The sequence below is a fragment of the Sycon ciliatum genome, chromosome 7 (assembly GCF_964019385.1).
Source record: "Sycon ciliatum chromosome 7, ocSycCili1.1, whole genome shotgun sequence".
Taxonomy (NCBI): domain Eukaryota; kingdom Metazoa; phylum Porifera; class Calcarea; order Leucosolenida; family Sycettidae; genus Sycon; species Sycon ciliatum.
In genome coordinates this window covers 26,885,781-26,909,876 of record NC_088649.1, presented here as the reverse complement: position 1 = coordinate 26,909,876, position 24,096 = coordinate 26,885,781, and the positions used below count along the sequence as shown (strand labels likewise).

The 24,096-nt window shown below is 46.4% G+C and overlaps 1 long non-coding RNA gene across 1 annotated transcript in view; it reads right to left on the bottom strand.

Annotated features, from left to right (window-relative positions):
- Window positions 1-3,171: 3,171 nt before the first annotated feature.
- Window positions 3,172-24,096, bottom strand: part of LOC135821433 (uncharacterized) — a 29,726-nt gene continuing 8,801 nt past the window's right edge. Inside the window, exons 3-4 of the long non-coding RNA XR_010554349.1 lie at window positions 17,894-17,965; window positions 3,172-3,251 (exon numbers count right to left, since the gene is read on the bottom strand). This is a non-coding gene — a long non-coding RNA (uncharacterized LOC135821433). The remainder of the gene's footprint in view (window positions 3,252-17,893; window positions 17,966-24,096) is intronic.

Genomic DNA, 24,096 nt, shown 5'->3' with positions numbered 1-24,096 from the left:
TTTCTTCATCTCGCAGAGCCAACAGTCAGTCACAGGATGCCACGAGGAACTTCCCTCCATTCATTCCCCCACACCCAATACACCTGGCCTCACTACACTTGAAACAACAGCCCAAGAGGTCTCAAAATTACTGTCTAACCTGGACCCGTCGAAGAGCCCGGGCTGTGATGGCATACCAACCCGCCTACTGAAAGAGGCAGCCAGTTCACTTGCGCTGTCCCTAGCAACCCTTTTTAACATCTCCTTCGAACGTTGCACTATCCCGCAAGAGTGGAGGGACGCAACAGTCACCCCCATCCACAAGAAGGGCAGCAAAACCGAGCCCTCCAACTATCGACCGATATCGCTACTCAGCGTGACGTCGAAAGTACAAGAGAGGATAGTTGCTGAACGCATCTCAAAGCACATCCAACCTCACCTCCCCAACGGCCAATCAGGCTTTCGGCCAAACGATGGCACCACACAGCAGCTATCTCGGTTAATCCATCAGATCACCGAGAAAAGAGACGCCGGGCAAACAGTAATTGCTTGCTTCTTCGACCTTCAGCCCACCTTGACTTTGTGCTGAAGAAAGCCGTAAAATCTTTCAATATTCACTTTAGGCTCAAATCAACTCTAAACACTAAATCACTCTCTCTCATTTACAAAACATATATCCTGCCTATAATTGAATATGCATGCATTGCTGTCACCCCGCTCTCAATCGCAGCCCTTGACTGTCTTGAGCGAATCCAGCGCAACGCGGCCAGAATCTGCTTCCGTCTCCCCCTCTACACTCCTCTGAATCATTCAACACTGCGCCAACGGCTCAAATGGCCGACAATGTTCTCTCGCCGCAAAGTGAAGCTCACCGTTCTTGCTCACTCCATAAAATACAAATATGCCCCACAACACATACGCATGCTCAACATCCCCGCTCAAGTTACGGCCCAGTACAGCCTTCGACACGCACGCACTTGGCACCTCCCACCCTCAAGAACTGATCGCTGTATAGACTCCCCACTGTACAAGTCCCTAGAATACTACAATGCCCTCCCTGCTAGCATTCGTGACGTCTCCTCTCGAACTGTTTTCAAACAAGAAATCTGCTCGCTGCTGATTAACTCAATCTGCTCCTGCAGCGCTCACCCTCTCCCATACTTGTAAAGTTCAAAGTGATGTAAATCACTTTCCAACTGTTTAACCCACAATCTCACCTTCTCATATATTTATCTCTTATTGGCGATGGTGCCATCGTGAGAATAAAGAATTCAAACGCCACCACCAAAGCGCTGCCTGTCAGCTCTGGTCAGGTTGTGGCCTGGGATTGCATAGAGACTGTCAGAGTCTGATGTGTCAGCTCAGGTTTCCGGGACTGCACTGACTGATAGTTCATTGGGAGATTCAGATTCAGACGAACCGATAAAGTACTACTACTGTGAATGAACAAATTTTGGCCGATGACAAACTTTGGCCGATCTCGAAAGGAAACTTTTGGCCGTCATTTAACTTTGGCCGATTTGGGTTTTCAAAAAAGAAATCGATTGGTATTTGTTGCCCTCACATGCAGCGATGGCATAATAATGCATCATTTGCCTCTATGACAAATTTTGGCCTGCGATTTACTTTGGCCGGTTGGTACCCAGCGGCGAAATCAGAGAAATTAAATCGCCAGCGAAAATTAGTTGATTTACAGTAAGGCCACACTTTGTTTTTTCTCTGTTTCTCGTCGGCAAATTTTAACAAACGGTTTACGGGCAGGCGGAAAAAACAAAAGCCAAGGAAAAAAACAAGAACAATTTCTACTGAAAACTGCATACAATTTACATGTATATGCGTGATTCATACAAGACACTGCCATGTATACCATGTATAGAGTACTACATTGTACAATCATGTACATGTAGTCCCATACATGATTGCACTACATTATCACATCAGCCCACGAATATCAGGCAAACTGCAACAGTGAGAGCATAAAGTTTGATTACGAGATGGCGAAGAGAACATTCATTTATCTGCTATCGCATCAACAAACGTTTCCCACTCGTCATTAATTTTTGGTTTTGTTACTTCAACGTTCTTGTGTCCGCTTATCAAACTCTTGTCTCTGCTTATCAAACTCTTGCTCTATGCTGCTCATCTTTTCCTTGCCAGGGTCTATTGCTTGGGTTTTCTTCCTACGACATCGTTCCACAGACGCCAGTTGCCGCGGAACTCGTCCGACTTACGGTATTCCTGGGGTCCGTGAGGCTCAGGCAGTGAACGACTGAAATTCGTCATAACAGCCTTCATCGCAGAGAACGGACGAGGAGCGCTTCTTTGCTGCTGTGGTGCAAGCGTTTACAATTATTGATTGATGCATCTTCTGATCTAGCTGCTGCAGCATGTGCAGCGTACATACATGTACACATGTACGTAGTATGAACCTTTTTTTCTTCCGAAATTTCTGAAAACCTATGCAGGCGATGACGAGAAACATAGAAAAAACAAAATGTGGCCTAACTGGTCCAATTTGCTGAATAAGCAACGCACATTGGTACTCAGAAAGTTCAAATTCAATGACATTGGTATTTGCTTTGGAAGTTGTATGTTTTTTGGTTATCACGGTTGAAACTTATCTGGACTCAGTATTTCGGGTGTTTCCTCTGAGGGGAGGGCCATGTCTCATCGGCCTTGGTTTTCTCCTCCATGGTTACATGACCATGGCTGTTTCGGCAACGGCGATTAGCGCAGGGCATCTCATCCGCATCGTCAGAGGCAACAATGCAGGCCTCGTCGTCATTGCCAACCCCAGTGCCTCTAGGCTGAGGGGTGGCGGACTTTGGGGACTGGGAGCGATTACCTGCAAGCTGGAACTTTCCGCTGCCTCAGTTTGGTCGGCAGAGGATGGGTTGTTGTTGTTCTGGTTGGCATGCCCAAAGCCAGAAACACACGCCATCACACCGATATCTGCATGAACCCTGGCTAACAACAGACACTAAGTATTTTCTTTTGCATAGCTTCAGGATGAATAATTACTTGTTCGTACTTTCAAACGAGAACATGCTGGTTTCAGTAGATTCTGTTTGCTGAAAGGAGACCAATAAGTGTGCACGAAGGGAATGTGTAAAGTTCAACGGTAAGCCCTGGAATGTGTGATGTACTTACTTGAAGCAATATAATTCTTTAATTGATGTGATTTTTTATTAAAGATGGTGCCTTGTGAAAAGTCCTTAGGGATCTTGAGAGCGCACAAGCGAAGGTTGAATGAAATTCCATCCAAAAGCCAACTGTGCATGTATGGGACACAAAATATATTTAGAAGTTGCAAGAAACAACTTAATAGTCATGAACAGTGTAACAGCATCCACTACCACTGGCACAGTTGTCCTCCTATTATCGTTATCACCTTTGATATTGTCATCAAGGTAGAGTTTGCTCACGTATTGCCACTGATGATCCCGTTGTGATGTTGCATATTCTGATTGGTACATTCTGATCGTTTTTTTACTTGTGTGTTACACTGTTGTATAACATGATGCATGGAATGTTTGGCTGCCTTTGACTTGGTCCTAACTTGCAGCTAACTTGGCAGTGTTACCGTATAGCATAGTACTATGATCGATATTCTAAAAAAGTGTTGTGTGTTTCTCTCTGTTGTTTACCTACCATCATTTTAATATTCATAATGATGCATGGCTTCACATCTTGGCTGCTGGATGCTAGCCCAGTGGGTGCCAATCTCCGGCCTTAGGGTGAGTGCTGATGGATAAGAAGAGGGGAAAAAAGTGTTTTCAGAACACTGTTTTCGTCCTCTCATTCTTGTTTGAACTAGCACTGCCTCTCGGTATTGAGCACTCTCTTTGACAGCCTGGAACCTCTGTTATATTCTGAAAATAATTAAAATTAAACTTATTGTTCGCAAACTCCGATGCAGCAACTTACACATGAAATTTAGGAAATTTCACTTCTGTAATTGTATTTGTATTTATGGATTCTTAACTCTAAACTCCAAAAACGGTCTCTTCACTGTAATTAAAATAAAAAGAATATAATTCTTATCAACCACCACACCACACTTCAGTTGGTACTCTGCTCCTTCAGACAGCAGCTGTTTCGATCATCAGGATCTCGTCAGTGAAGGTTGATAATGTAGAATGGCTAACAGATAGTGGACTTCATCCTTTTGTAGCAAAAAGGGGTAAACATAATGACCCATCTTAGGCGATGCATGGCTGGCGGTATCCGGCATAGCAGGCTGGTAAATCAAGTAGCGCATGGCACATAGATGATGACACAGCAACGACATAGCTCGATTGCGACGTACGTTTCGTCCCCGCTGGACTCATCAGGCAATCTTCTTCTTGGATGTCTTCATACGGAGCTTGACTGGGGTGAACTGTACTTATGGTTGATAAATATTGTGGCAAAGACCCACCTGGCAATATGACGGTAAACACACGCCTGCCCACACACGCTCTGTAGGCTGCAAAGTTCTGGCACAGAGCTCTCCCTCTCACCACCACCACCATCAGTTCGCGCCTGGCACCTGGTCGATGCATGGCTGGCGGTATCCGGCATAGCAGGACTCATCAGGCAATCTTCTTGCATGTCTTCATACGGAGCAGGACTCGGGAGAATGAAATTGAAGACGCCACTGCAGCTGTACTTATGGTTGATAAATATGGTGGTAAAGACACACCTGGCAATATGGCGGTAAACACACGCCTGCCCACACATGCTCTCTAGGCTGCAAAGTTCTGGCACAGAGATTTCCTTCTCACCACCACCACCATCAGTTCGCGCCTGACGCCTGGCCGATGCATTATTGGCGGTATCTGGCATAGCAGTAGGCTGCGGCTCTGTAGCTCCATCCCGGGACCAATGATGCGCAATGCACGGCGTTCGATGCTATCTAGGCGTGCAAGATGATGTTGTTGTTGTATGGCTTTGTTTAGAGTTCCAAAACAGGCCGGAACCTAATGACAATGGTCCCATAAGATGGTGTTGTAACCTTAACCGCATGTATTCATCGATGTCCTGATTGTATAGCCCTCTTGGCTAATGAATCCTCACTTCTCCGTGTTCAGGTCTAGGTGCTGAAAGCATGGCCCCGTAAGCCCCGTAGGCATTCTACCACCCAGCTCTCAGAGATGATTCATGTCTGCATCAGAGATTTGGCGCGTGCACGTGCAGCTGCATGTGTGTACTCCGCCGCTTGGTTCTGCGCTAGGTTCTACGCGTACAGGACTTGCTACTCTTTGCTACTCTTTGCACGCCAACTCTGTTCTACGGTACACATACTTCTGCTTTTGGGGATATAATCTGGTACTGGTTGTTGCTCTCGGGGAGTTCTCGGAGAGTTGTGGAAAGGAAGGCTTGCGTTTTCAAGGTGACTGGACTGTCTTGAGTTTGAGTGTGTGAACGGCGACCACCGAGTATAGACGAACCATAACAGATGGGAGGGAGCAGCTCTCATCCAGACGAGTGGAGCATACTCCAAAACAGGCCGTACAAACCCCTTGTACACCGTGAGGCGGCCTTCTCGAGAGAGATAGGGCGCAGCTCGCCGCAGGAGGCCCAAACGTTGTTTGCCACGTATAGACACTGCACGGATGTGCTCCTTGAAGGACAGTTTCGGATCAAAATACAATCTCGTATCGTCAGCATAGGCTTCCAGCTGCATGTTCCCAGGAAGGCATGTTGATACGTCGTTAATGTATATGAGAAATATGGTTGGCCCCAAGATGCTGCCTTGTGGGACTCCCGCCTTAATGGGGTATGGACGGGAGGTTGCACCACCGACAACACACTGTACGCTTCGGTACGACAGGTACGATGTCAGCCATGCAAGGAGGATTCCTTGGATCCCACATTGCTGTAGCTTGAAGAGGACACCTGCATAAGAGACCATGTCGAAGGCTCCAGCGATGTCAACTGCAACTACGCGTGCTGCGCCCCGTGTCCGATAGAGGATACCCAGGAGTGGTGTAACGCAGTAAGAGCGTCGGCCGTACCCAGATTCCGTCTGAAGCCAAACTGATTCGCTGCAAGCAGTGAGTTACCCTCGAGGTAGTTCGTAATTTGCATGTTGATAATGGTCTCCATTACCTTGGATATCACACTAAGGAGAGAAACAGGGCGGTAGTTCTCGAGCTGTGAGCGAGATGAGCGTTCATGCACAGGAACAACATTGGCGAGCTTCCAGGTCTGAGGTTGGTATCTATGCCGGAAGCACAATGAGAAAAGCTTGGTCAGGACCGGTGCGAGCAACGAAGCACATTCTTTCAGGACACGGGGGGAGATGCTGTCCGGCCCCGTGGCTTTTGACGCGTCGAGACGGCGCAGGAGGCGGTGAACAATCCGGATGCGGAAGTGGACGTGGGTGAGTGGTAGATGTGGGTGAGCAGGCGCTGGGGTTCCAAGGAAGGCACGATGTAGGTCCCTGTCACCCAGGCTGCACTTGCCAGCAAAGAAGTGACCAAAGCAGTCAGCCTTCTCCTTGCTGGTGATGTGTTCCTTCCCGGCATTGTCGGGGAGGAGGGGATGTCAGAGTTTCGGCCAAGACCGCATGCTCCTTTCAGGTTGCACCACCATGCCTTGTCGCGAAGCGAGCCGCAGGTGAGCCGGGCCCGAAGGTGCCGGTCCTTCTCCTGCCTGGAGTGCTGAAGTGTGGTGGCGCTGGTAACATAGTCGATGAAGGATTGCTTCTTGACGTCATTGCCGAGGTCGTGCCGCCATTTCCTCCATTCGCTGTCCTTGACACGCATCACTTGTGTGCACTCAGGGGTCCACCACTTGGGATCAGATGAGCGGATGACGAGAGTCTTATGGGGAATGAACTGGTCCATGCCTGCACCGATGGTATTGGTGACTTGTAAGCAAGACAACTCTGGATTGTCCGTGATAATGGAGGCCCAAGGGACAGCCTTGAGGTGTGCTCTGAGTCTCCCCCAGTCAGCACGATTGTAACGCCACACAGTACGTGTGGTGGCCTCTCCCCGGCATGGTGAAATGGTCGGGAATTGAGCTATCACAGTTCCATGATCTGAGCGTCCTAAAGGGGCAAGTAAAGTGGTGCTAATGGGTTGTTGGAAAGTGGAGGGATTAGGTCTAGTGTGTTGGCACCTCGAGTGGGTGCTCGGACATTTTGCGTGAGCTCGTGGGTTATACAAAGATCCTCGAGGGCATCCCCGGCCGGGGTTGACTTCGCGCTACCAAGCCAATCTGCAGTGAATCGATGAGCAGAGGTCGGTGGGGCTACAGGAGCCTGGACGGTACACAGAGCCGATCACCAAGCTTGTGCCACCACGGAGGCGGACTTTACCCAGAGTCTTTCGTGTTCTGCAGACTGGAGTTGGTCTAGATGAGCAAGGGTGGACTTGATTCACACAGCGATACCTCCTCCGTGCTCGTTGCGGCCTCTGCGATGTGGCACGCCGTATCCAGGGATGGACGAGTCAAGGCTAGTTATGGCATCAGCAGAGAATTTAGTTTCAGTGATAATTGCTACATCTATGTCGTGCTGGTTGAGTGCATGCCTCAGGTCGTCCAGCTTGTTACGAAGGCTACAGGCATCAGTCACCAGCAGTTTGAGTCCTGTTGGAGAATTTGGGTCACCCAGTGCTGCCATCATTCTTTATCATTGGTCAACTGGCATGATAGTTGCATCACACTTGGTCTCGGTCACAACAGCGATGTCAACATTGTGATGCGTGCCAGTGTGGACAAATTCTCCAAATTTGTTTGCTAAGCAAAAGCATTAGTCACCAGGAGGCGCAGTGACTGGGTCGAGGAGGTAGGTGGTGCTGTGGGTGTTACATTATAGCTATAGTTCTGCATTTTTTTTCAAGTCACGATTAGACTCTGGCAAGCGGACTAAATCGTGAGCCTGGAGCTAGATTTGTTGGTTTCCGGGAATCCTTTTTCTTCACCCCAGTTGCCAATGTATGGATATTTGTTTTCGCTGGGATACGATACATACGTTCAAAGTGAGTGAGATCCTGGTAACTCGAAGGAGCATCAGGCCAGACCTGTTTAGAACATACAGGACGCTGTACAAGCCATACACTGGCGGTCTGTTCATACCAATACTTGATGGCACTAAACAGAGGAGTAGAACGCTCAGGATCCAGAGACTTTTCGTAGTACTTGAAATGAAAGAAAAACTGGACAATAACACGTACTCGGCAAACCGGCAGGAATTCACGCCTCGGATTACCTTCGAAATCCTGCAGAAACATTGTCACCACTTCAACATCACTCTCGAATAACGGGGCACCCCAGCAAAGTCTGCTCTCATTTGGTTCTTTTCGGTCTAGAGCCAAAACTGTCGTTGGATCTGCGAGATGAGTGGAACGAAGCATAATAATAATTATGATAGTAACATACTTCACAAAATTTTCACAGCTCTAGAAATGTGAGGCCCTCCTCGCGAGCAGGTAAATCCATGACAAACGAAGACCTCAGTTAACCGAAATGCATCAGCACTTTCAACGGCAACACATCAATTTGGTAAAGAGGAAACTGAATAACTAGACAAACTGTGACCTATTTCGCTAAAAGGTACATGAAACCCACGTATCATCAAGGTGTGTATTTGTTTGGGCCGTCGACATGCCTGGCGATATCCCGTACCTGTCCCGTACCGTACCATCAATGTGTGTGTTTGTGACAGACGGACCTACGTCTGGCGCTATCCCGTACCTGTCCCTATTAAATACACAAGCTCGGCCGATCGGAGAGCAAAAGTCTCTCTGTCCCATAAGCTGCCACATACCAACTAAATACAAAACCATGCACTTAACACGAGCTAACTGTTACTTGCACGCGTTGCCTTTTTCACGAACCCAAGCAAAGGGATTGGACTACTAATATAACCAAGAGTACTCTTGTTATAACACATGAAAAAGTCACTAGATTACACCCGCACCAGAGATGAAGGCGACAGCGCCAGCCATCAATACGGTTTTGTACGGTACAAGGATGTCGTATAGCAAGTCGTACAATAGTACGGTGAAATTGTGGGATAAACCAACGACCACTTTATATATCTTATTGTGAGTGATAGTCAGGCCAAGTTTCCAAAGATCCGTAACGATTGCTACCCCGAGCATTATGTTAGCATTACGAAAGCTTAGACAGGATGCGTATTACAGGAGACCCAAGTTGCTGAAGACCAGAAGTTATTGCTGATAACGCGCAGAAAAACTAAATCTGCAGCCTCTTTTGCCGTCGGACAGGATGCATATTATAGGAGACTGTAAAGTTATGTAATGTGCTCCACAGGCACCATGCATTCGCCCGTCAGCAACAGTTAAGCACAAGCCATCCATCAAGGTAAGGACATTAATTTGTTGTATTAATGTATGTATCTATTATTGCACGATTAAAGAGGTCAATATATGAAATATAGAACGAGTAAAAGACCGAGGTCCCCCGAGGTCTTTTACGAGGTCTATATTTCATATATTGACCGATTATGAGGGCAATAATAGATTTATCACGACATAGCATACCTAAAACTGGTTTTGCTTTGCTACAGGAAGAAAGGAATGTATACTATTGTAATAGTATAATAGTATGTCCAAATGCCGTTTACATTGGACATTACTTCTGTGTAAACCGAAGTTTTCAGTTGTCTTTTGTAGTACGTTCTCCAAGTTCTTTGACTGAGAATCTGACAGTTTGGGTTCAAATCCCAGCATTTGGCTTCAGATTTTTCTTCTTTCAGTTCTGATTTTTTTCTAAGTTGAGGGAAAAGTCCTCGGGTTAAGTGGTCAATAATAAGTGGTCAATAATAAGTGGTCAATATAAGCCGTCAATATATGCTGATATTTGACGGCTTTAATAGAGATCACAAGTTTCTGTGGGGGTCAATAATAAGAGAGTGATAATGTATCGTATTGTATGGAATATAATTTTACCTCATTGGCTCAACAGGTCAATCTATTACTACAAATAGGCCAGAAAATCTGATTATAAGGAGATCAAAAGGAAAAGAAGGAGAAGACCAAAAGAGGATGAAGTGAGAGAAAAATAACGATCCGTAATAAATTCTGCAAATACTTTTGCTTAACTCATATTCAAACTGATTGAAATGCTTTTGCAATACAATGATGAAGCCAATCAACGGAAACCATCAGTTCTAATAACATGCACGATGAGCTAGGCAAAAAAGCATAAAAGCATAGCGTAGGGCCCTGAGCTTCCAAGCTCTCTCGTTTAAGTTGAGAAGAAGTAGCGATGACCCGGCCATTATGGAATCCAATACACCACAACACCATATTGCGCTCTTGGCCAATCCAAACTCTGCACTCACATAACCATCACTTCAGCGAGGACAATTCCGGTATATAAATTGATATTGACAATGGCCTTCCAGACAGCTGTTTCGCTGTTTTGGCAGCTCATCAGTGGAGGCATATGATGTTGAATAATAATATAAATGAAGTAGCGGTGAGGCATCCTGCAGCTTCATGGCCAGCAATCGAGGACATCTGATAGTTGTAATTTTTGTACTCCTCCGAGGTGTGATTTTTGGCATGCTGGGCCAAGCACAAGGAAGCCATCTGCATCTCGTATCTATGTCAGTATCGTGATGGTGAAGTGGAGAGGGTGATTTTCTTCCTCTAGGCTTCGTTCGGCCGACTTTGCTTCGTCCTCGTTGAAAAGTGATCATGAAAAAAAGGTCGATTCGCAAAATTACGTTGATTTTTCAATGTACGTGATGACATGCGATTGCTGGCTATGCATAACTCGAAGAGAATTGGTGAGCACACATGCTCATTCCCTGGGCACTGCAAATTCACCACTCAATTCATTTTACAGAATCATTTTCAACGTTTTGGCAAATTGCCATCAACAGGATGCAATCTGAAGTGAAAGTCTGCCAAGGAGCAGTTATATACACAAATTTGGTGTTCTTAGGTGAAATTTACCACCAGTTAGAGGGAGTTGCAATGGGCAATAATCTAGCACCACCATTCGCAATATTGTTCATGCACTCTCTGGAAACGCGCCTTCTGGCTGATTCACGGGTTCTGCCTGTGCTGTACAAACGGTACATTGATGATGTGATCATTCTCTGGACCCATGGTAAGAAACGCCTCTTGGTGCTAATACAGCACTTCAATGCAGGACACGACCGACTCAAGTTCACCTACGAGCTCAGCAGTAGCAAAGGCTGGATTGATTACATGTACGTGACAATTGCAATACAACAGTCGGGCCAGATGACGTACAAGCTCTTTCAAAAGCCATGCAATAGTGGATTTCTGATAGACTACGCATCTGCTGTGCCCCATCACATCAAACTTGCCACTGCCAAGTCTCAATTCTTAAGAGCACAACATCTGTCTTCCAATGACACCATGTGTAAAGAAAGTGAACAGAAAATTCAAAACCAACTTCAACTCAACCACTATCCAGAGAGCCTCATCATCAATGCCCGAGAAGCAGCAAGGAGACCCAAGTTCGCCGCCGAGGTAATCCCAGTTGTGCGTTTCTGAAGCTGCCGTATAAGTCGGGCAGGGTGCATCATCCGAAAGCTATCCGGAAGCACAAGCTACCAGTCCGGGTGGTTTACGAGCATGCGGGTAGCCTCAAACGTCAGCTCTGTCACTGAGCACAAAGTCCGCCCAGCTGCATTAAGAGCCCAACATCAGAAAGACAAAGAGAAGAGGACGCCCAATGGGACCGACTTGTAAGTCGGGTGGAGTGAAAATATGTTTGAAGAAGAATTTGATATACCGGCTGCAATGCAAGTTGTGCATCAGTCGCACACTGGAGACGAGACTGGAGGAACACAACGGTGAAGCTTGTAGGCGCACTGTGGATAAGCCATGGGGTGACCACATGCGAGCTAAGCATGCGAGGATCAACCTAGGTGTCGCGGACAGCGTCTTCTCGCCAGTGTCTGTGCCTGCAAGAGCCAGTGACAGGGCAAGTCGCAAATTGCGAGAGGCAGTAGAGATCAGAAACGAAGGCCGAGAGATCAACACCAGTGCTGGATGGTCATTACTCTAAAACAGTCACACCACACTGGCTACCTAGGTGACAGTATTTTCTGGAAAACACTGACATGGTCACATTCGTGTATTGCTTGCGAGAATTTGTTCAGACATTTCTCAAGTTATCTGGTGACATCTGCGCTGTGCTAACTTATTACCAAAACCCAGCATATGAGTCAGTGAAAACTTGTGATCTTTCACTAGTTTTAGACATGTCATATATCTAGCACTGAGGTAACATGTGCAGTCATAGAAATATTATCAACACCTAAGAACACCAAATTAGTGTATATAACTTCCACTTCATATTGCATCCTGATGATCGCAATTTGCCGAAACATTGAAAATGATTCTGTAAAATGAATCTTAATGAAGTGATACCCCCGACACAAACTGCACAAACAAGTGTGACATTCTTTGAAAGTTTACTTTTGGCTGACCGGTTTCACTACTAGGTGTAGATCATCAGAGTGAAGAGTAAAGTGGAACTCTTCACTCTGATGATCTACACCTAGTAGTGAAACCGGTCAGCCAAAAGTAAACTTTCAAAGAATGTCACACTTGTTTGTGCAGTTTGTGTCGGGGGTATCACTTCATTAAGAGTTGTGAGTTTGCAGTACCCAGGGAATGAGCATGTGTGCTCACCAAGTTCTCTGCGAATAACGAGAGAGCTTGCAAGCTCAGGGCCCTACGCTATGCTTTGTTGCCCAGCTCATCGTGCATGTTGTTAGAACTGATGGATATATTTTTTCCTTTGATTTCCTTTGACCGGCGTTGACTCTGCCGATCACGGGCGTTCTGGAGTGGACAGGATGTCTGTCCTGACGTTTCCTGGGACCGGCGCTGACTCTGCCCATCACGGGCGTTCTGGAGTCGACGGGAAGTCTGTCCTGACGTTTCCTGGGAACGACGGGATCTCTCTTCCAAAGTATGTTTATGCTGACGCATCCTATCACCTATTCGGCGTCTATTCTAATTTAATTTCCTCCCCGTCTCCCTATTTCTTTCCAAATCTCCCTCTACATCAGGGAGTCGTATACATAATACGACGAATATTGGTACGGTACGGGACAGATACAGGAGCCCGCAAATATTGTGGACAGCTGTTATGCACAATCCTGTAGAGCCTTTGTAGTCACAGATACGGGACAGATACGGGACAGATACGGGATAGCTCCAGGCGTGACACAAACAAACAAACACACAAACAAACACCAAATTAAAGCTGTGTGGACCCTGGCTAGCGCCAGACGTTACTGAAGTAACGTCTTCTGCATAGCTACGGGAATAATATAATATATTATACAAAGGCACACAATGAAAACCTTGGCAAATTTATTCCGTTGTGACTCCGAGTTTCATGGCTGAACCAATCATCAGACAACGATAATGGAATAGCAGGCAGCGCTGGTATATCTAAGTGGAGAGAGGTGTGATAATACGATAGCGAGGGGAGTAATCGCGTGAATGTATACAGGGACGGGCTATTTCAGAGGCAGATGCAGTAGGCGCAGGTCTAGCACTAACAAGTACGCGCTTAATGTCGCTCATACACCACACACACACACACACATACTAACACGCACACACATAGTAACACCCACACACACACATACACACATACACGCACACACTAACACACACATACACCCACCCACAACACCCTAACTTGCACACGAGCGCACGCACACACAGGACACCCACCCACCCACAACACCCTAACTCGGACACGCACAAACACATGCACACACGCATATACACACACCTATAGACACATGTCCACACGTATACACAGGCATCTGCGTTTGTATGACAAGTCTAAGCGCACACAAACTCCTGCAATCACGCGTCAAAAAACTCGCAGCGGTCATAGCTGTCTATGTAATAGGGGTGGCCAGCAGAAACTTGCGCTGGTGAGGGCATTTAGATACCAGCTCACTTCTCTTGTTTAGGGAGGTAGCTTTTGAACCTCTCTCCACTTAGATATACCAGCGCTGCCTCCTATTCCATTATCGTTGTCTGATGATTGGTTCAGCCATGAAACTCGGAGTCACAACGGAATAAATTTGCCAAGGTTTTCATTGTGTGCCTTTGTGTACGGCGCTCTGCTTGAATCAGGCATTGCGCACTCTTCCAGAACCAAAGCATATTGCCTCTGTGAATAATAATATATAATAATAATACTCAAATCTGTGGACAGCAACTGTTTCACTCTGTTAGAGCTCCTCAGCACAGCTCAGAGGACCGAAGCTCAGCTCTTTGCAATGAAATACGTTGCCGTGAAGCAAAGCATTTTGATAAAGAGCTGCAAACCCCGCGAAAAGTGCTCGAAATGCTCCAAGAGCAGTGAGCGCTGCACAGGGCGAGCGGCAAGGGTTCGTGTTAAGGTAAGAGTGCTCAACCTAACATAAATAATAATAATGATATTTCGAAGTCTGAAGAAAACTTTGAACGGTCTCTGCTGGGATGACGACTACACCATAGCTCAGTGGTTAGAGCATCGTTGTTTTATTAGAGCATCGCAGGCTATAAGCAAGGGTCCCTGGTTCGAGTCCTGGTGGTGACAATCAATTTTTTCTTCAGACTTTTCCCGTTTGTCTCTTTCCCTCAAACCAGTTAATATTAATAATATTAGAATAATAATACGAAGTAGTGGTTGCGACTTCGGCACAATCTTCCTCAGCCTACTCAAGCTCAACTGATGAGGGGTGAATTCCCCGAAACACTGTGTATTGAGCAGGGAGTGGTGCTTTCTTGCAGGTTTGCCGAGTCGAAGGTTGGATGGACTTCTCGTGTGCTCTGGATGGCAGTCGTGAGTCAATCAAGTGTCAAGTAAAGTCGGCGGAATAGCGCGAGCTCCGTTGTGGGGAGCAAACCTTTCCTACAAATCATCGCCGAAGTCGCAACCACTACTTCGTACTGTTGTGCCCAGCGCGGGCTTGCGACTAGTTGGTTTGGAGGTGACAGCGTTGCGAATGACCGAGGGTCGTCGACGTCACCGTCCAGGAGCGATACTGACTCACGCTGCTATCTGGTGTTCACGAGGTGTTTGTCGCGCTGGAAGCGGAGCGTCTCTGTAAGTTTGTATCCCTGGTGATGTTTGTGCCTGGAGAGCACTATATGAGTGGTGCTCTTCAGGCACAATCTTCCTCAGCCTACTCAAGCTCAACTGATGAGGGGTGAATTCCCCGAAACACTGTGTATTGAGCAGGGAGTGGTGCTTTCTTGCAGGTTTGCCGAGTCGAAGGTTCGATGGACTTCTTGTGTGCTCTGGATGGCAGTCGTGAGTCAGTCAAGTGTCAAGTAAAGTCGGCGGAATAGCGCGAGCTCCAGTGTGGAGAGCAAACCTTTATTAGAATAATAAGAATTGAACTTAAAGAATTGACTAATCTTTATAGGGCTAAATTGGCGCAATTGCGTTCATTCTGCATAGAAGCGTGGCATACCCTAAGTGACAAAAGTGATAACAAGGTCAGGTGATAACGACACACGCTCATGGCTGGGACAGGAACATGAAGCACGTGTGAAAGGAGGGGGGGGGGGGGAGCGCAAAAACAGCAGTCAGTCTAACACCAGAAAGGTTAGTTATTGCATGTGCCACAAAAACAAAGATACTGTGGCTGACTGTACTTGGCCCATAGTAACGTGACAGGGAACGAACGACGAAGCGAACTGGCCAACGTGGCAGACCCAGAGGCCCCTGAGGCAATCACTGTCCTGCCAGCCCGTCGCACACAGCCACACCACGCCGCCATACCCGTTGAACACTACACTGATGTTGCCTGCGCCTTCAGTCAGCATCTTCTGCCGCAAAACAGCCACTTGACACACCGAGAGGCCCATGGGGCATTCACTCCAGTCAGGGCTGTGCTGCGTCCGATGCTGCTAAATTTCGATCTAGCAATGGATGTTGAGGAACTTTCCCGTTTGTCTCGTAATTTCACTGTCGCTTTACGGCGCAGAGTTTGGATCGGCCAAGAGCGAAATGTGGTGGTGTGGTGTATAGTATTTATTTAACATCGAACAACTCAACAGTGTTGACAAACAAATTTAAAGAGCGCCGATGAGGTAAAAGGAAGAAGAAAAGTTAAACAATGAGGCTATAGCCAATGTGAAGACACAGTAAAGGTAAAGATATTGAAGAACATACATGGAGTGTGACTTGCAGCAAAGAAAAAGAAGCGGTCAGCATTGGGTCCTTCAAAAAGTTGTTGAATTTCTGCACGTCATGCAGTGTGAGAAGAACTGCGGAGTTCAGAGGGTAGCGCATTAAAGAACAACGCAGCACGGTTCGAAAAAGAATTGACACCATCAGAAGTACGCAATGTGTTCACTGCAATGGGTTGGGTGGTTTGGCTCCTCGTACAACGGGCAGCACGAGGCTAAGGGAAGAGGGAGGAGAGCAAAGGTAGAGGGTGAGAGACAAAATTGCAATTTAGGGGTGGTTGCACACCTGCGAATATGTCATGGCTGCATTGGGGTTCTTGAGTAGGAATTGGTTGGCGAGTCATTTACATACAAGCTCACTCCTACAATGCAGTAGCGGTGTCTTGTCTGGAGGGTTTCTTCTAGGCAGAGGTTCCATCTCTTGCTGATGTGCCTATCGATTTCCAACTTAGATGTATAAGAGATGTATAAACTTACTTCGAAGTAGGTGTATGAAATAATGTGTGGGTATGAGCCGAAAGAAGCTATTCGTCCTCCTACAGGAATTTGCAACACACTGCAAAGTCTTGATCTGCTTATGATAAAACTGCATCAAGGCCCACAACCAGAGAGTGTTGCACCCACCAACACCGGACAAGGACTGCAACTGCAGGATCAAGAACTCGTGTCCACTCGAAGGAAATTGCCAGGCGGACAACGTCATCTACCAGGCCATGGTGTCGGACGACACCCGTAACGCCAAGGTCTATACCGGCATGTCTGCGCCGCCTTTCAAAGCTCGCTACTCCAACCATTTGACTACACTCAGGCATTACCGCTATGAGAATTCCACCGAGTTGTCAAAGCATGTTTGGTCGATGAAGCGGGACAACAGACAGTACGTCATTGACTGGAAGATCCGCGACAGGGCCACCTCGTTCGATAACACGTCCAAGAGATGCGGCCTCTGCACTACCGAGAAGTATCACATCCTCGAAACCGACGCCCGCACTAGGCTAAACAAGCGAAATGAGATTGTGTCGAAATGCAGGCACGAAAGCAAGTATGTCCTATCAAATTTTGTGCCAATCACATAAGGACAGTGATTATTCTATGGCCTTGGTAGCGCCTCTATATCTGTTACCTGGCATGGCACCACTCTGCGCTATCACCTTTCCCTAGGCACTCTGTGCAATGCATCATGAAGAATGGGCTGGTCACACCCCGCAATATCATCACCCTCATCTAGCACCTAGGCACTCTGTACAATGCATCATGAAAAATGGACTTGTCACATCCGGGACCCGACATAATGATAATCTTCACACTCCATAGTGATGGAGTTCACACCTTCTGAGTATATAACCAGTGTATCATACTTTGTTTGATCATCCATCTGATGATCCGTTGCTTGAACGGTGAAACACTGTGTAATGGAATTTGATCTCTGACGATTTTTCCGCTTGTGTGTGATGAAGCTCTGCCTCGCTTGCATTGAGCACTCTCCGCAGTTTGAGACCATTCCCTTGTGTAAAACTGCATCATAAACTAAGCAAATCACACTCATACTCCTCATCATCGACAGTAGCATCCTGTGTTACTTATCTTGCATATTCCATAGTCACAATAGTAGGGCCACTTCCGATGGCTACCCTAAACAGCATCCCCAGCCTTCCCACTATCCCAGGTCTGCAGAGATCCTTAGAGGAAGAGCAAACGGCTGAATCATGAAATACTGGGAATGTGTGTAGTTTTGTTAGTCAGGCAAGACTTACAGTTCAATTAAGTGAGGTGTGTCTTGAGGCACTCCACTGGGAAGATAGCGGAGATTATTATAATGCAAAAACCTGAACAAGGAATGAAGGAATGTTGGAAATTGTGTCTAAATACTCTTTTGACAGGGACATTTAAGGTTTTCATCTTATCTTATAGCATTTTTAAGAGAGCATATCTGAGAAAACCAGAAATGCTGGGCAGGGCTATCTCTCTGATTTCACTCAAATTTTGCGAGTAGGTTCCCTTTGGGGTCTACGACAATCATGCAAAAGGGCTCGTTGCATAACTTACGGACACCTTGGCTAAAATGGGCTCAAAATACGACTGAACATTGGGTCCAAAAACGAGTGCTGGTACAGCGTACGCAATGGAGCTAAGAACAAATCACCGCCCTGCCAACATTACCTCACCTGAGCAGTCTTCACATCACCACCACATAGAGCCATGGCTACATCCAGGAAAGCAATGGCCATCATCTCCAAATATCACTAAATTGCATCGCTAAAATAGGCAAATTTCAAGGGCCATAGCGAGAGCCATTTACAGCGTCTATTTTTCTGAACCATGCAATGCAGGATAGAGGACTATACTCCATTACCACCCAGGACATGTCTCGTAAAAAAGTGTTCCAGGTTTTCTGGAAATAAACAAATTCAAATATTTTCACTTCACCACATTGCAACATTGCCAATTCCATACCCGACGACGGAAAGAGCCTCCTCAAGCTCCAACACCAGCACGCCAAACACTGCAGCGTGGTCACCTCTACCAAGTCTGACAAGAAATTTGAACTGGCCACCCTTGTCACTCCAAACAACAACCATTTGCTTCCCTGAACAACTCGAATTTCACTAGCTCTGCAGAAGTGCAAACATATTGAACTAATCTCGATTTGTGCGATTGAAGTGCGATATTTTTGCGTCCTGAAACTGGCCGTGTGCCGACCACCGCGTGACATAGCAGATCGACGGATTTGATCGATTTGATCGACAATCAAGATCAGAATCAAAATCTAGACGATCAGGTTGATCAGCAACATGATATTTACTATGCTATGATGTATGATGGAATCAAGAGTACATAACCCCCCAGAGTGTGCAACGCCGATCCAGCTCTACATAGGGTCTTGGTCGAGCGGAATCGGATCTTCTGATGTCATGCATACACTCCACACCAGTGCAAGGCCGGTCTCGAGGCAGGGCATCATTGTTTTTGATCCAAGAGTACCCGCGACTCCCCGGGTTCCCTTCAGATTTGTACGGTATTATGACGCAAAGATCCGATTCCGCTCGACCAAGACCCTATGCAGAGCTGGATCAGGCGTTGCACACTCTGGGGTTTATGTACTCTTGATGGAAAGCTGCTTGAGTGAAACCATGAAGAGGCACGATGCCCTGCACTTCATGATTTGGGATCTAGCTGCAACCTGATTTCCAGGAATCTCCTTTGAAATTTCGACCACGTAGCATGCAGACCAACCACCAAAATCTCAATCCGTTGACAATACATGCAGAATCCCTGGATGGTACAAAAACAAGCGAAAAGGGCTTTTTTCCGCCAAAAAAAGTTCAACTCTGCAGATCTGCTTACGGCACAGTTCAACCCTGCATTGCAGTTCGATCAGTCGGCGCGTCGGCGCCCGCCTATAGCGCCTGTCAGTGCAGATCTTGTGGTCAGGTCTTGAAAGTGTCGTTTACAGTTCGAAGTGCGAGTGCGAACCGTACATATTTTGGAAAAAAACCGGGACGTTCAAAGCAAATCCATGGAGTTTTCAGGAAAATCCTGTATCAGACGAAACTGTGATTTCCGGGATTTTCCTTCAAATCCCCTGGACCCCGAGAGTAGTGTTGATTTCCCGGGATTTTCCCGGGAAAACCGGGAGGGTTGGCCAGTATGACGTAGTCGCCACAGGTTCGAGCACTCGCTTTTGAGGTGCACTCCGGAGAGATCGACTTGTTGGGTACGGAAATGCATCCATTGCTATTTCGTGTATCTGGTAAGTTGGTGGTGTGTTTCATGCATTTTTTTAGGATGCCAACAGTGATTTTGTGTTTCACGCATGGATGACCTCTGTTGCTGGAGCGACATAGCTCGACAAAGAGAATAAAGTTGATTCCTATCGACATAATGTCTCTATTCCCACCTGATCTATATTCCTGCAACCAGATAACGTGATGAGCTCAACACAATAGTCATTATTGGGGTTTTTAGCGTAGTCATCCGAGTCCTAGAAATCAAATTTTCATTACAAGCTGGTTTTCAAAATATCCTCTTTGCCAGGTCGATGGAGTCGCGCTGACACCAAACGCTGCGTGGTCAACCAGCCCTGCATTGTCATTGATTAGAGTGTCGACCTTTTGGAGACAAATAGTTGCTCGACAAGAAAATTACAACAAGCAGACGTACGCGCGCTCCTCACCAAACCTGAGGAAAACCCACACCTTGCTGCATGCTGCGAACTCCGGCAACTCATGTAAATGTACGCAAACATCGTGTTGCTGATCAGCCTTCATCGTCCAGATTTTGATTCTGATCTTGATCGTCGATCAACTCAATCAAATCATTCGATCTGCTATTTTGCTTGGTTGGTTGGTTTATTTTAATTCACACAATAAGCGGGAACTAGACCCAATGTTATAAAAGGCGAATGGATAAGCCGCATTTAGAAAAGAGAGGACAGGAATTAGAAAATTACGAAAGTATCTGACAAGCGAGTATCAGGGGAGACAGACAGGGTGGTTGAGGAGAGCTAAGGGCGGGCTAATCTTACCAACAATATGGTAGGCAACTTATGCTAAACTTGTTCTGTCTTGCTATGGTCCCAAGATAATCCGGCAGCAGGTTCCAGAGTGCAGATCCTGCGACTTACGGCCGAGAAACGCCAGAGCGAGTGGAGGATGGCCCGGCTGAGTGCGTTCAATTACACACTTGGATCGATTCATAAATTCATTCGCATGCATTCAAGTCGTTCGATTTCCATGTCATGAGCCCTGGAAACGATTCGGAATCGATTCCACGGATCCACATGGGGTGATGTGAAAAAAGAAAAGAAAAGAAGCCACGTGTTGAAAAGTCATGACAGTAGGGACCTTTCGCATTTGCTACGAAACGAATGCGAAACGAAAGTTTGATTCGGCTCGTTATCGTTTCGTTGAAAACAGATTTCAGGTTTCGCAGGTCGTCATGCAAATGTGCATGGGAACTACGAATACGGCCGCGGGCGCCGGTAGTTTGGCGTACGGGTTTTTACAAGCACACGTGCACAGATCATGGAATCAAGGGAAAAATGAGTACCTTGCAAAACATGTGTACCTATCCAAATAAATGTGTACCTGACAGATTCGGAGCGTGCCACGAATGAAGAGGCTTCCATTCGTGAAAACGAGTTCTCCGCAGGGACTCTGACGAATCCTCGAACCCAGGTGACGAATCAGCATTCGTTTCGTATCCGTACGCGGGGTGCGAAAGGTCCCTAGTACTAAAATGGTCCGCCACATGCACATGCACACAACTCCATCAAACCTCTCCCAGCAACAAAATAGGGTAAAGGCAAGATAAAGGAGGGAGAAGAAAATGCTGGCAAAAATTGTTCATAGAATAACTGGGCACAGTTGCTTCAGCAAAATGTGTTACTCTTGGCACTGCTGCGCTCCGGTAACAAACAAGGAACATCATAAACAGAGCAATATTGCACCAAGCAGGAAACAGCATTTCTTCTGTCTCGTCATCATTAAACACCGTCCAGATCCAAGGGATCGGGAATGCCTCGGCATTGTCCATTTTTCAGACGACACTTAGCTTAAAAGTAAACATGGAATATTCTACATGCGAAAGTGACTACATCATGTACAAGTACATGTGAAAGAAAAGCGATGAGAAGAAAGTCAGTATCAAATAGCAGTTTTTTCGTGAAATCTACGACTTATGGCCCTTTTCCTGAAAAGGGCCGTAAGTCGTAGATTGCACGGACCTTTTGACTTTTTAAGTTTTGTTCAACGTCATGACCACGTAACCAAAATCTTATTGCGATTTTAGCATGTTCACGCCGTTCGATTACTTGGAAGAAAGTGCGCACTTGAATCGATTCACGAATGAATTCATGAATCGATTCAAGTGTGTAATCCAACGCACCCACTGAGCAGACCACTAGACCTCTGAAGACGGGTTATCCTGTCAGCAGATCTGACGAAAAGTACAGACAATGTGGCGCTAGATTTCCCATGAAGGCACCTCCAGACAAACACTAGTAGCTTGCGCTTGCTGGGTTCGCCTATGTCACGCTGTGGTCGGCGCATGGCCAGTTTTAGGAAGCATAAATATCGTGCTTCGATCGTACAAATCGAGATTTGTTCAATATATTTTGCACTTCTGCAGAGCTTTGCTGCTAGTGAAATTGGAGTCGTTTAGGGAATGAAAATTAATGGTAGTTGTGTGGAGTGACAAGGGTTGTGAGTTCAAATTTCTTGTCAGACTCGGTGGAGGTGACCACGCTGCAGTGTTTGGCGTGCTGGCGTTGAGGGGGCGCTTTCCGTCGTCCTCACCGATTTGAATGAGTTTGCCCGACTGGTTTGCTATGGAGCGAGCATTAAATATTGTAAGTCGGTGAGTGGCAACATGTATAGACTAGAATCATTCGGTTCCGAACGCAAATATCTGTACTCCACCGAGCGTTTTCTAAAAGCGGCCAGATAGATTTTCTTCATTTCTTCAAGAAGTACAGCCAGCTATGTGGTTCATACAATTAACATTGGATATTCGATATTGAATGAATTTGATGGACCTACAGTACGTTTCAAAAAGATTAGCAATCCTGGCGATCGCCAGCGGAGTTTGCCATCTTACCATATGAGCACTCGAGAGCTGCCTGGAAAAACTCACTGTGAACTGGAAGAAATATTCCGCATGAAAGCAGGAAGAATGACAACTCACTCACGTCGATACAGTCATGCACGTTTCGTTTACAACAAACGAGTTCTTCCTCGTATCGATAATGGAGTCAGAGTGAACTTGTCAAAACGAAAGTGTTGTAAATGTTGACGAGCGGCATGGGTCCCAATTCGTTTTGTGATCAAATAGTTTCTTTGAGCTGCGATGCAATTTCATTTTATTTATTTTTATTTCACCTTCCCGTGGCCAGAGAATATAGGCCAACATGGAGGGAGGAGGCAGTAGCCAGCCATGGCAGTAAACAAAAAAAGCACATTACTGGAGGCAAAGAGAAACTAACCTCGATAAAGAATTAGCAGTTATTAGGGAGTTTCTGCTCTACGTTTTGGTAACGCGACGCAAAGAATCACGCGAAGTCTCTTCGCGTTCCCGTAACGTAAAGACATCCTGTTCTGCTCTACTCTTCACGTAGAGAAGTCACGTGGAATGAGTACTGGGAATTTCCCCTTCCATATTTGGCAGTTTTCTGCATCTGTTGATCGATACCCAGCCAATCCGTACGCATTTTCTTTGCGTGTGCCACAACGTAGAGAACCTCATCTCCGCGTAGAAGTCTGGACCCAAAACATGCGAAGCCGAAGACTCTAACCCAGACACCTGCTCTCTACGTGATTTCTACGTTTCACGTAAAGCAGAACCTCTCTATTAGAACACGAGCTTCATATTAGCCTTGAAATCATTTAGGGTACAAGACGATTTTACTGATAGAGCCTGGGCCAGCCAGAGAGAATAGGCAGCAAAAAACGGAGATCTGGTATAAGCTGATGTTCGGGCTTTAGGTAAAATGCAGGGATTGTGCGTAGGACGAGTGGGAAGAACCCAGTTATATTTGCGCAAATGTGGCGGGGCTTTGTCAAGACGAATAGAATGAACAACAATACACAGTTTTCGATCCGCTTGACTAGAGATAGGGAAGGTTTGCGGAAAAGGACTTTCAGTATCCTCTTATTGTGGACTTCCAGGGTACTCATTAACGATGTACTTGGTAAGGATGACCAGGCGGTTGAGTAATAGAGAAAAATGGGGAGAATATAGCAATGATAAAAAAGGCAAATGCATTCAAGCGGTAGCAAGAGTCCATAAACAAGAGTATGCAACTGTGATCTCTTTTCTATGGGCTAGATGCGCGGCGCGCTGCCTTCATTACATCATTCAGCTGCAGTCCGCGCACTGCGGAAAATCAAACACTACGCTTTCCCTCTGGTTTGAAATGAATTTTCGTACGGAACTGGAGTTCACGCGCCAAAATTTAGAG